At 49.3% G+C, this 14,016-nt stretch overlaps 1 protein-coding gene across 12 annotated transcripts in view; it reads right to left on the reverse strand.

The window, feature by feature from the left end:
* NFIC (nuclear factor I C) overlaps positions 1-14,016 on the reverse strand; it is a 165,440-nt gene that overhangs the window by 143,918 nt on the left and 7,506 nt on the right. The window lies entirely within an intron of this gene.

Consider the following 14,016-nt stretch of genomic DNA (forward strand, 5'->3'; position numbering starts at 1 on the left):
GCCTCCCAGGTTCTATGCTTATGACCCAAGGCATGATTGAACACCTCTGACATTTGCAAAGGGAACATTTACTGGAGGGGATCCAGAAGGGGGGAACTGGGAAGTTGCTTGCAGGGTAATACTCTAGTGTTAAAGATGGATGGGAAGTAATCTCTCCTCTTCTAGAATGTCTTCCAGGCCTCCTCCAAATCCCTTCCACATATCAAAATTCCAAGTAAGAATTCAGGCACCTCCAGTTTCCTATGGATCTGACTCAAGTCACTGCTGTCTGACGTCTGAGACAGGAAAATCTAGACCAATTTTGGGCCTGGAAGCCTCCCTCCACTTCCCAGAGGGCAGTAGAGGTTGGAGGGTAGGGAGGTGGGGGGATGGACAGCCAAGTCTGTGTCTCCCAGCAGGCCTGCAACCAGCCCATAGTTTGGAAAAGGAAACTCCTTGGTTTCTGAGAGAGAAAGTACAGTACAGAGGAAGGAGCCCTGAACTGGGATTCAAGAGACCAGGTTTCTAGTCACTCACTGGGACTTGGACAATCTACTTCCCATCTCTGGGCCTCAGTTCCTCCAACTATAAAATATGGGGTACCTTCCCTCTCTAAAATCCCATGAAAGCTTAGTATAGATGCCCCAAATATATAAATATGTAAGACTCCTAGGCAATATTTATCAAGTTCACTTGAAGGGATCTGGGAATTATCTGTTGGCTGAGATTTGTTGATGTCACCACTTTTGGGGCTGGGGGCTGTAAGGTGAATCAAGGTCTAATTATATGAAAGCCCTCTCCCTCCTTCTTCATTGGGCACCTTGTGTATAAGTTAAGGACTGGAGGGGTTGTAGAGAGGAGGTGGGGGGGACTGTAGAAAGCCACAGCCAGGATTAAAAATTCCCCACGGAGAACCCACAAAGCAGAGGGAGAGAGTTGGCTGAGAGTTCTAATTAAGGAGGAATGCAGGGGCTGGGGGAGGGTCTGGAAGCCACCATGGAAACAGGATTCTTTGGTGTGTGAGATCCTCGCCTAGGCGGGATTTTAAAGGGAACCTCATACCAGCCACAGACCCACTTGTGTGACCTTGGGCTATTCTTGAGGTCTCAGTTTCCTCATCTCTCAAGTTAAGAGGCTGAGTAAGACAGGTAAGACGGTCTGCAAGGTTCCTTTGTTCTAGGTGCCTCCCATGTCTAACATTCTGTGATCTCAAATCCCTTCCAGCTCTCACATTTGGGGCTCTATGTTCTCAGGTTAATTTCTCCTGTGGCATTCTGGGATGGTATGATTTCCCTGTACCTCCCCACACCCAAATCCAGTCCCAAACCTTAATTGCAAACCTGACATTTCCACTTGAATGTCTCAGAAGCATCTCAAACTCAACACATCCAAAACAGAATTCATTTTCTTTTCCCTTAAACTTATCCCTCATCCTTACCTATTTCTGACAAAGGTAACGCTACTCTTCCCCTCAAGAAGTCTTTTTTCTACTCATAGAAATACTTTGTTCAGAACCTTGCCATTTCTTGTCTGGACTGTTATAGTAAATTCCTAATTGGTCTCCCTTTCTCCAATCACTCCAATCCATCCTCCACACATCTGCCAAATTATTATTTCGAAACCCTAACCATATCACTCCCCTGGTCTAAATGTTCCAATGGTTCCCTATTGCCTCTGGGGTAAAATTCAATTTCTCCTGTCTAGGATTTAAAACCCTTTTCAATATGGCTCCAGCCCATTTTTCCAGTCTTATATACACATTCTTGGTTTCAATCAAGCTGATCTACTAGCTTTTACCCCTACAAAGTCATTTCATCTCTCACTTCTGGATCTTTGCACAGTCTGTCTGCACCTTACTCCCACCTTACTCCCAAGCTCCCTTTCCTCACTTCCAGCTCTTGGAATCTCCAGCTCCTTCTGAAGCTCAGCTCAAACACCATCTCCTTTTAGGAAACTTATTTGATTCTCATATTTTATTAGTCTTGACCCTGTCCTGTGCCACAGCCTTCCCCCACAGGTTTTATCTATTTTGTGTATCTCCTATATTTGAAAGGCAAAGTGTTATAGTAGGAAGTTATAGCAGAAAGAGCTGAATTCATATCCTGACTCTGATACTATATGACCTTCCTGTGGGATTCTAGGTAACTCACTTAAAGTCGAAGTGCTCCAGACAGCTCTCCAACACTATAAATTACAGAGAAGTGGTGACTTGAATTGGTTAGAGACTTCCTTGTACCAATGAAATCTCGGATTCAGTCTCTATTCCTGTAGCCTTTGTTTCTAAAACTTATTGCATCCTCTCAGTAGAATATAAACTCTGAAGGCAGTGGATGTTCCACTTTTATATTAGTATCCCCAGCATCAAACACTACCTGGCACCTAGCACTTAACAAATACTTGTTGATACTAATTGTTGTTTCCAGTTAGAAGGTGGAGGCAGCAGGATATTTTGACTGCCCACCCAAAGTCTGTCCAGAAGGGTTGGTCAATTGGAGCTTGGCAGGATAGGAAGGTTCCTGAAGCCAGGGAAGACAGCAAAAGGGAATGGGGCACTTTGGAGGAGAGGGTGGGACTTTGTTAGATTGGTGCTTCCCTCCGAGAGGTCATGGGAAGGGAGACTAAGAGGGGGAGACTTAACTCTTCACCATAAGCTTGTTGACTCAGTCTGTAGGCCAGGTCTAGACCAAGCTCAAGGTAAATTAAGCAAGATTGATCAGTCACACCAAATTGAAATAGCTGGGGGGGGGAGGGGGGGGCAGAGTCAGAGAGACAGCTGAGAAGAAGAGGAGGGCGGGAAGTAGGGTAGCCTTTCGCCCTTCTACTCCCTTTACCAACCTGGCCTCCCTAATTTGCTTTCCATTCTGCATAAATTTGCAGACTTCATTCTAAACCAAATCATCGGAAGGGCTGAAAGGTTTGGATGGAGGAAGCAGCATGGGGGGAAGGGTAGAGAGCCTGGGTCCTTCTGCATAACAGAAGACTGATTCCCCCACCCACCGGAGTTTAGAGACCAGGCTGAATCTGAACAGTGCTTAGAGAGCTGACTAGGAAGTGCTAATCCTGCCTCAGAGTCAGGCCTCTGAAGCCCTAGGGCCAGTATCTGGATGTCTCAGACACGCAGGTGGGGCCACCTTCCCACCCCTCCCTCCCCACCTCCTTGATCCCTGCCCCATCTCCTCTGGGGGTCAGTTTGAATTGGAACAAAGTGGCCCCTCTCTCCTCCTGCTTCTTCTCCTCCTCCACCCTTCCCCCCTCCCCCTAGGCCTTAGCCTCCCTGGCAGCTGTGTTTGGCTCAGGCTGGGGAAATAAACCGCCTTCCAACCGGCTGGGCCAGGGGTGGATGTGGGACTGCAGTCCCGGGTCCCACTGTTCCAAGGTCAACAGTGTGGACTAGTTCTCCCCGAGTCTCAGTCCAGGATCCCTGCTTTCTGCCCTGGGCACTTCTCTGGATCATCTGGGGCTAGGAACCTTCTAGGATGGTGGCAAGTACGACATCACCCATTCAACAAAGAAGTTAAAGTTAATCGTTACCTAGATCTCAGCCTCAGTTTACTCATCTGCAAACTGCAAAAGGAATGTATCTGTACCTTGTACCCTACCGGGCTAATGTGAGGAACATACTTTGTAAACTGTAAAATGTTCCCTATACCTTAGGAGTCAGATAGGCCAATAGCATTTATTAAGCATCCATTGGGTGCCGAGCACTGTTCTAAGTACCAGGGATGTAAAGAGAGGCCGAAGACTGTCCTTGTTTTCAGGGAGCTCAGAGTCAATGCGCAAAGAGAGATAACATTGCAAACAGGTATGTGCAAACAAGATCTATGCAGAATGAATTGGGAGTAAACTCCGAGGATTTAAGAGGGCTGGGAAAAAGCTTCTTGCAGAAGGTGGAAATCTAGCTGACGCTTTAAGGAAGTGGAGATGAGGACTGAGAGTAGTCCAGGTAACTAGGAGTCATTGTTATTATCATCACCACTGTTAATGCAATGAGACTTACAGTTTGCAAGGGACCAGTGGGGTACCCCCACAGCTAGGTGGCGCAGTGGGTAAAAAGCCAGGCCTGAAGTTAGGAAGACATATCTTCCTGAGTTCAAATTTGGCCTCAGACATTAACTAGCTGTGTGATCCTGGGCAAGTCACTTTACCCAGTCGGCCTCAGTTTCCTCATCCGTAAAATGACCTGGGGAAGGAAATGGCAAACCACTCCAGTATCTTTGCAAAGAAAACCTCAAATGGGGTCATAAAGAGTTGGGCATGACTGAAAAAATGATTGAAGAACAATATAGAAAGTATCCAAATTCTTTGGAGGCTGACAAGAACCCAACTGATTCCAGTTCTCACAGTTGGGGCTCTATGTTTTCAGATCATTTTCTGCTATGGCATTCTAGGATGATATGATTTCTCTGTGCCTTAGATTCCAGTCTCAAACTTTCAATTGTGTCTCCAACTCAACATGTCCAAAATTGAACTCATTTTCTTTCCCTTTAAACTTATCCCTCCTCCTAATTTTCCCGTTTCTGACAAAGATAATACTAGTCTTGTCCTCAAGTGGCAAACCTAGAAGAGGATGTTAATACCACTGCCAACCTACCAGCTTCTTGGCTTCTGGCTCTTCTCCCTCATCTTCCAATCTACAAGGCAAGAGACTGAAGATCCTGCCTTAATTCAAACCTGGAGGCTTAAGCAATGAGCTTCATCCCCCTTCCAGCCTCAAGACTGTGGATAGTTCACTGCAACCACTGCCTCTGCTGGGGTCTCCTTCAAGGACTTGGGTAGGTTAGATTGTTAAATGAGGCACTTTGATATACAGAAGATGGTCATCCATTTACTATCTAAGAGTGGCACCTTTTCTACCTTCTCACAGTATTCCATTCCCTCTACAAAGGATTCTGTTTTCAAAGAGCTACATCCTTTCTCAAAGAGTTTCCTTCTTTTTGCAAAAGATATCATTCTTTATTATACGACTCCATTCCCCTCTGCAAGGGATTCTCATAGGGATACTGCCACTCTCAAATATGCCCATTCTCAAAGGATTCACAAGATCCCACCATATCCAAAACAGATTCTAGCCTTCCTCTCAATAGATGTTTGTTGAACCCAATAGGTCCCACCCTCTCTCCAAGGACTTCCATTCTCTCTGTTTAGTACAGATCGGGTCTGGCCTCCTCTCAGTCTCTCCAGCTCAAAGGGTGGGGAATATTGTGGTGGGGGTGGAGCCCTTGGATAGAGCTCAGGGTAGAATAAGTCATAAGGGAGAAGGAAGCTCTGACCACAGCAAGGTGGTATAAGGTTATGCCAGGAGTCTGGGCTTCCATAATACAATGCCACCCCCTCCAAACCCTGTACTTCTAAGAGATGGACTCTTAAAGCAGTAGCATCAAAGGAAGGAGCGGGAGAGTTGGGGACTGCTCCCACCCCCAGTTTTCCCCATAGTCAGTGAAATGGGAGTCATCAGGAAAGTCTAGGCATAACCCTGGCTCTTGACACTGATTCCTTGGATGACCCTAGGCAAGTAACTTTCTTTTTTGGGCCTCAAGTTTTCTCATCTGTAAAACAAAAGGGTTGGACTAGATCATCTAGCTAGGCCCTCCCAACTTTGAAATTCTAGGATTGTGTGTATGTGTGTGTGTGTGTGTGTGTGTGTGTGTATGTGTGTATTTAGTGGGTATATGTGTGAGTATAGGTGTGTAAATGGGCCTTTGGTTTGGTATATGTAAGTGCATGTGTGCAGGTCTGTCTGTGTAAGAGGGGGTTAATGTGTATGTTTATATAGGGGATTGGGTTAGAAGATGTGAGTGTGCATGTATATGTGTGTGTGTTGGAGAGGGGGGTGTTTAGTGTACATGTGTGGCTCCAGGAGAGTCTGCCAAACTGCCAGGTTCCCAAACTCCACATAGAGGGAGCATCAGAGGAGAAGGTTAAAGGGAAGCAGCTTTTCTGATCTGTTTGATGCAAGGCGGGAGGCTCAGGGCTGCACGTGACCTGGGGTGGGTGAGAGAGAACGGAATGCTGACTCGGCCAGAATGCCCACCGTGATGTACTACGCTAACACGAAGCATGGGCAGCAGCAGCAATATCACATTTGGGCTGTGGGACTGTCCCTGCCTAGAAGGAGAAGCCCGGGGCTATTTCACTCTCCATAGTCTCCCCTTGGGGACTGGCCCAGCCATGTTCATACCTGCTCTGGAAGGGCACAAAGGCACCGGAAGCCCCCAGAAAGCAATAGCATTATCTTCCTGATCCGGGGCCTGGATTTTCTCCTTATTGACCAAAACAAGTCTCTAGGGATATAGGATAGATTTTTCTCAGTCCTGCAATTAGCTATTTTTCCTGTTTTACAATCCCAGACTGAGCCATTCTCCTGCCCTGACTCTAGTCCCAGACTAGGCCCCCAGTTCTGATCCCAGACTGAGCTCTGATCCTGATTTAACATTTAACCTCTAACCCTAACCCTAAATTGAAACCCTGACCCCAGATCATACCCTTACATAAGCACCTGCCCTTGATCAAAAGCTTGAGAGAGACTTTCACCATTTATATGTAGCAGTCATCTTTTATCCTACCCAGGGGGCGGGCTTCCTTGTATGACAGAATCACAATCTCTAAGAGTTAGAAGGAACCTCAGAGGGTAACCAGGTTAGCCCTATTGTCCAGGGCTATTCAGGGGACCAGGCATGCCCTGAATTTCAGTCCTCAAACTAAATTCCTTGGCTACACTGGGGGAAAAGAAGGGGAAATTCGTCCCTACTTTTCTGAAAGGAGAATCATGGCATGTGTCCATGAATATCATACCCTTCCCACACTCCCAAAAATTCTGTCAGACCCAAGAGCCTCCACTTAGAACACAGGAGCCAGAGTTAAAAGGAGAAAGAACTTGTCTTTCTATATCACTCAGTGTCCACTACTCAGTTTCTTTTCTGGGCTCAAAAGAGAACTAAAGATTCTGGAACACCTTGTTCTTGGAAAACTTGGGGGTGGAGTAGGGGGATGCGAAGGCACAGGAGGGGATGAGGGGATGTCTGCAAGGGCAGTGGGGTTGAATTCTTTAGGATGGTGAGAAATAATAAATAACTGATTTCCAATTTGTCACTGGCTTATAGTGTTATCATCATGGTTGAGAATATATGCTTCTACAGTTTGCAAAGGTCCTCAAACTCTTAGGAGGTTGGGGAGAAAGAATGAAGACTGCTCCCTCCTTAGGTAAGTCACACTGTGTGTGAAGTCTCTGAACTTCAGTTTCAGGGATGGAGGCCAGAAAATAAAATAGGAGAAATCTGACTGGACTATATGGTATCCCATCCGGTTTGGATAGTCTATGAGTCTGAGCCCATGCACATTTGGAATCTCAGCTGGAAAAGACCTTAGGAAAGGAGTTCTAATCTTAGCCCAAGCCAAGCAGGAACCCCCTTGGTGACACCCACCACGAGGGGTTATCCAGCCTCTCTGCCTGAGGAACTCCAGGCTGCCTCCCAAGGCAGCCTATTCTACTTTTGGAGAGCTCTGATTGTTAGGAAATTCTTTCTAATATCTAGCCAAAATCTGCCTCCCTGCAATTCCCCTCACTGGGGCCCAGCAGGACCAATTTAATCCCTCTTTCACATGACAACCCTTCAGACGAATGCAAACAGTGATGAGCTCCTCCTCAAAATCTTTCCTTTTCCAGACTAAACAGGACACAAAGTTTAGGGGAGGCTTTCCCCTTTCTCCCTTGAGCCTCAGGTATGGGAGAGACCAAACTGGAGGATGGAAGGGGGAGTGGGGAAAAAAGTTCTAAAACCATATGTAGTAGGAAGGGGGAGGATGGGTTGGGAGGAGCTGCTAGGCTGTCCCTAGCTGGCCACTCAGTGAGATCCTGGGAAAATCTAATCATGGCAACCACCATCAAAGGCAGCCTGAGGTTCGGGAAAGGTACAGACCTAGCCCTCCTGAAGGAATTGAGGAATAGCAGCCTCAGGCCTCAGCCGGGAGGTGGAGAAAGGAGCTATCTCCTCCTAGGCCTGAGGCTAGTGGGAAGGAGGCAGGGATGAGAGGGGGAAGCTCTGTGTGTGTGTGTACATCATGAAGCTCCCCCAATCCATCAGAGAATGGCTGTCTGTATGTGGAAGGGTGCTCCCCATCAGTGTTAGGAAGAGTCACCCATAGCTGAGGGAGTAGCCTCCCCCTCTAGAAATCCAGCCTGCCAGTGAGAGTTGGGAAGGGTGAGCCCAAAGGCAGTGCAACATGTCTCACAGCCCTGCTAAGCTTCGTGAGGGCAGACACTGGGCTTTAGTGAGAATATATGCTTCTACATCCCCACCCCTGCTCTCCACAGAAGGTACCTAATAACTGAATGAATAAAGGACAGCTGAGAGTAAAGAAAAGCGGAGTACCAGGAATTGGGAAGAGGGAGAATGGCAAAGAAAATGCCAAGATCATGAGAGGGACACAGGTTAAGTGCCTTCCCCCAACAGGTTAAAGAAGGGAAGGAAGCCATGCTATGGGGTGGTGTGGTAAGAGGATGTTCCTGGACGACAGGATACAAGAGAGATTGGTTCCCCTAGTGCTAATGAGGATGATGGTGTTGGTGATGACAATAGCTAGCATTTACATAGCACTTGAAGGCTTGAAAAGCACCTTACAAATAGTATCTCATTTTATCTTCACCACAACTCTAGAAGATAGGTATTATTATTATAATCTCCATCTTGCAGATGAGGAAACTGAGGCAGGCTGAGGTTAAAAGATTTGCCTATGTTCTCACAGCTAGTAAGTGTCTGAAGCAGGATTTGAATTCAGATCTTCCTGAATCCTAGTACAGCACTTTCACCCACTTTGCCATCTAGAAGTGGAGGGGAGGGGGGGCTTGGCCAAGAGGATGCTTCTTTGGTGGGAGAAAAGACTAATCTCCTAGGGTTGAGAAAAAGTGAAAGGTTCTTTAATGATACGAAGGAACGGGGAGTAAAAAAAAAAAGAGGATCCCATCCCCCAGGAAGGCCCAGCTAGTCATCCTAGCTCCTACTTCTCCTTGGTATCATTCTGGGCCAGGGAAGCCAAGCAGGAAACTCTAGGCCAAGTCGGATTTGGACCCAAAGACAGAATAACGTGGCGGTCTTGGGTGGGTGGAGCAGTGGCTGGGCTGGGCGCTGGGCTTGGCCCTCAGCCCTGGGCCCTAGACTCCGCCAGCTCCCTGACTCGTCCCAGTTCAGGCCACGATTCATGGAAGTAATGTAGCAGCTCTCCAAATAGTTCCTCTTAAGAGTAACAGTTTAAAAATAATGTTTGAGTCCAGTCAACTACAATTCCCAGAATCCTCTGGGACCTATGGCTAAAAGCCCTTAAGGAGATATATTCATCAGCCCCCTGATCTCCGGGCCCTTGGGCCCCCCCTCCCACCTGGAGGAGGAATGGGGGGAGGAGAAGTGCCCTGGGGAAGCTGGCACAGCCCTGAGCGGGAAGTTGTGCCCAGCTCCTGCCTCTCTTACCTACAGAGCTTGCCAGCCTGACATTCCCCCCTCCCCAAGCCTCCTCCTTGGCGGCTTCTCCTTTCCCAAACATATCCGGGTTCAGGGATTGTATTAAAAGGGGATCTATTTTGGGTCAGGCACAGGTTTTAAAATTAGACCACACACCGAGCCCCAGGGAGAAGAAAGACAAGGGAAAATAGCTTCCTCTCAACTCAGCTCAGTTCCAGGTCGAAGAAAGAGCCCAGGCCCAGGAATCAACAGACCTGGGTCCCAGGCCAACCTCTTTCACTTGTTACCATTATTATCCAGGCAATTCCTTCTCATTTGGGGGGGCCCCACTTTAGCCATCAGTAAAACTTGGTGGTGGGGTGGTCTCAGAAAGCCCCTTCCAGCTTTAAAGCACTTAACTTTGTCTGGATCTCTGTTTCTTTAATTGTAAAATGAAGTTTTTGAACTAGGTGTGTGGGGTGGGGGAAGGATGTTCAGCAAGCTCTGGGAGCAATGCAAGGTCCCCTTATTGGTGGCAGGATTAAGGCTTCCTTAACAGGAGAGTTGGAATTGGTGCTAGGACTTTCTCTCTTGCCTAACTGTACTCTAGTCCTTGGGTTTCTAAGCCAGAGGGTTTCCTGTGAGTAGAAGAGGGACATCTGTCCCTTGTACCCCCCTCTTTCCCCTCCCTTGGCTCTCAGAGGCCCCAGATTCCAAATTCCACACATACACAATCACCCAGGGTGTGGTCCATGCCACAACAGCTGCTTGAAGCTGAGTTGAGGAAAGACCCCCTGGGCACTAATCCTAACAGGAGTCAGTGACCCCTGGGCCTCTTATCCATTGTCCTGACTCCTTGTGGGATGCCCTTGATTCAGCCTGGGTTGAAAGTGGGGGTGGGCATGAGGACCTCTATTTCATCTCTAAAGGGTTTCTGAACCCTCATCCCTAGGAGATCCCAACCAATCTTTGGCCCTGCCTGGAGACAGATAGGAAAACCAAAGGATGACTTTGACCTAAGTTAAAACACAAAGAATGGTCAGCTGGCAGAAACTCAGGTGCCTAACTCCTCATCTCAGACCTTGCCTTACTACTTTTCAGCAGAGCTGAGTTAAAACAGTGCATTTCTCCTGAAACCCATCTACGGTGAATTCCTCAGAATTCAGCCCAGCCTTATCCCATTGAGCAAGTAGGAATCGCCGAACCCTATCCGAGGATTCTTGATCGCTTAACATGAACATAGTACGGAACTTAGAAATCAATGAAGTCAACGCAGTAATATAATAATAGTTAACATTTATATAGTGCAAACCATGTGCCAGACACTGTTAATATGCACTTTACAATCATTATCTCATTTGATCTTCACAACCCTGGGAGGTAGTGCTATTATTATCCCCATTTTACAGATGCAAAATTGAAGCAAACAGAGGTGAAGTGATTTGATCAGGACCACACAAGAGACCTTGCATCTGAGACTGGATTTGAACTCAGGTTTTCCTGACTCCAGGCCCAGCACTCTATCCATGGTGTCACCTAGCTGCCCCATAACCTATTCATTTTACAAATGGATGAAATATTAGAGAAAGAAATGACAGGATTGAAACTCAGACCTCTTGAAGGGTGATGCACATCTAGAGAGCAAGACTCTTTTCTCCAGACTATCCAGATTTCCTTACTTGTTTCCCTCCCCTCCATAACCATTATGACCATCACCCCCCCCACCCATGTTTCCCATACCATCCACTCTGCCTAGTTCAAATGATCCTTCCCTCAGATAACCTAAAAAATTCCTTTTCCTTAGTTTCTCTTCCCCCCAGAGGAGAGCTTTAATGCTGGCCACAGGAGGCAGGAAATCAGAGAAAAGTCCTTCATCAGAAAGATCCCAAGAGCCCTAAGTTGCCCATCCTCACCTCCACCTAGCTTTTTAGCTTCAGCCTTCTTTCAGGAAGAGCTCAATTCCTATGGGATCTCCCTCATGTCCTTGCTTTCTCCCTATACTCAAATTATCTTGTAGGATACTTAGTATACTTGATCTGTGCATACATGGGAATCCTCCATCAGAATGTCAACTAGGAGGTGGGTTTTTTGTTTTTCCTTGGTTTCAGTGTGCCTGGCACTGTGTTTTGTATATAGTAGGTGCTTAATAATTGTTGGGCTATATAGGATTGGATTCCTACTTCCCAACATCTTTCCACATCCATGGTCCCATATGATTCTTATACGCCCCTAGAGTGGAAGATTAGGATCAAGATGGACATAAGGAGCCCAATTATGAATGCCCAGAAAAGGAAAGTAAATTGCCTCAAATTACATCGTGAACTAGGGGATGACACAGGATCAGAACCTGGGGGTCCTGATCCCCAGTCCAGCTATCTTTCCCATTCACCTCTCAACTGATGGTTTTTTTGGAAAGGATCTCAGAGTTCACCTAGTCCAAACTATACCTGGGTAAGGAATACAGTAAGATAAATGCTAGTTCAACCTTTAACTGAAGACCCACAGTGAAGGGGAACTCACTGTCACTCAGAATCATGGAATCTCTGAGTTAGAAGGAACCTCAGAGGTCATCAATCCCACTCCAAGTAGTTCCTTTCCTCTTCCCCTAGATACCCCAGTTTGCATAGGATCTCTAGGGTCATAGGACTCATATTTGTGTCAGTTTTCAATACTATATTTGTCAATTACATGCCTGGATTCATTATTTGCTCTTCTCACAACCCTGTGAGGCTGAGGTATTTTATAGCTAAGGGAACTCAGGCACAGAAAGGCTACCCTTTGAGCCAATGGGTATTAGATCTGGGATTAGAAACCAGGTTTCCTAATTCCCTGGGTTCGTTTTTGTTACCCCTGTAGGGATTTGGGGAAAGTGGGCTGGGCACAGTTGAGGGAGTAAGAAAAGTGGAGTTTAGTCTATTGCCTAGGGCAGAGAAGTTTGAACTCTGGGCCCTGGGGTTCTTTTGACCTGCCTGGGCAGGGGAACCTGAGGGACTTGGAGGTGAAAAGCACCTCCAGCTGGCAATGTGTGCTAGATCTCAAATTGGGGAGTGGACAAATTAATGACCAATAGACAGTTGTCTGGAGACTTCTCTCCTTTAGCAAAGTAGGGGAGACCTGCTTATTCTTCAGCTCATGGGGCTGAGAGATAGAGGAGGGAGAGAAGAGTACCTGATGGGTACCTCCCCTGTGCCAGGCCCTCTGGCCCACTCCTTGGGCCCTGAGGGTATTACACAATGTCTCCTCCTCCCATGTGGAGAGACCTGGGATCTGGGCCTAGGGGTGAAGGGAAGGAGAGGTGGGTCCCTCACCCTGTCAAGAGTTCGGTCTGAACTTTTGGGGAGCAGATGGAGAGAAACTCAGAGACGGGGCTAATTCTAAGAATGCCTTGTATTTGCTCCCAATTTCCTTTCCATTCTTTCATTTGAGCTTCCCTATGTCCCTCGAAAGTCAGCAGGGCAGAGATGATTGTCCCCGTTTTACAGCTGAGGAAACTGAGGCTCGGAGGGGGGAAACGACTCGCCCAAGGTCAATACCAAGCCAGAACAGGAATCTCGACCATTGCACCAGGGAGGAAACCCCAGGTCAAGAAATAATAGACCCAGGGAGCCAGGTGGGGGTGGGGTGGGGGGACCATGGGCTCTGAGTCCCCCCTTCCCCTCTGTAGGGACAAGGGGAGGGGAATGACTGCCCCTCATGCGGGGGGCGGGGGGGCCGGGAGCCGGAGCAGTCGAGGACTCTGGAGGAGGGAGGGGGAGGAGGAAGGCAGCCCAGCCTGGCTGCAGGGAGGGAGCGGGAAGCGGAGCGGCGGCCGCCGCCTCTGCAGTGCCTGCGGAAGCCCACGGCCCGGGACACCGCAGGGAGGGGGCCCGGCGAGCGGGCGAGACGCGGGGGAGCCCTGGCCGCGGAAACCCGAGACTCCTCCGGGAGCGACGCCCGAGCCTCAGAAGCGGGGTGCCGCGGGCGGAGAGAGGCTGCTCCAGCCGTCCCGGAGGGGGGCCCAGGGTCCCAGGAGGGAACGGGCGGCGCCGCAGGGGTTAACGGGCGCCGGCCGCCGGCCGCTGATCAATAATTGAAAATACAGAATGGATGCGGGCGATGAGAAGCCGCGCTCGATCGAGGGGGAGGGGAGGAGGCTCGGACGGAGCGCGCCCAGGACCTCCCTCCCCCGCCCCCCCCGCGCCCCGCGCTCGGCCCGGGCCCCCTTCCAAGGAGGGGGAGGGGGGCTGCGGCGCGGTACCGGCGGAGACAGGCCGCACGGACCCCCTCCCCCCGCTCTAACGCGGCGCTCGGGAGCGCTCGGCCCCCAAACTTCGCGGCTCCCGAGCCGCGGCAACTTTGCGCACTCTGCCCGGCGCCCAGCCCGGCCGCCCCCTCCCCTGCTCGGCCCCCCCGCATCGCCCCGCCGCCCCCATCCCCCAGCCTTCCCCAGCGCACGTGCGCCGAGCCCCCCTCCTCCTCCCCCAGCCCCGCGCGCTCCCAGGCCCCCCGCGGCAGGGGAGGGGGACCCCGCCGCCGTCTGCCCTCCCCAAAGCCCCGAGAGGTCCCACTCCTAACAGTGCCCCCAGCTCGGGCTGACAGGACGGGCGCCTCCCGGAGGGCTCCCCCT

This window comes from Notamacropus eugenii, chromosome 4, assembly GCF_028372415.1.
Source record: "Notamacropus eugenii isolate mMacEug1 chromosome 4, mMacEug1.pri_v2, whole genome shotgun sequence".
Classification (NCBI taxonomy): Eukaryota; Metazoa; Chordata; class Mammalia; order Diprotodontia; family Macropodidae; genus Notamacropus; species Notamacropus eugenii.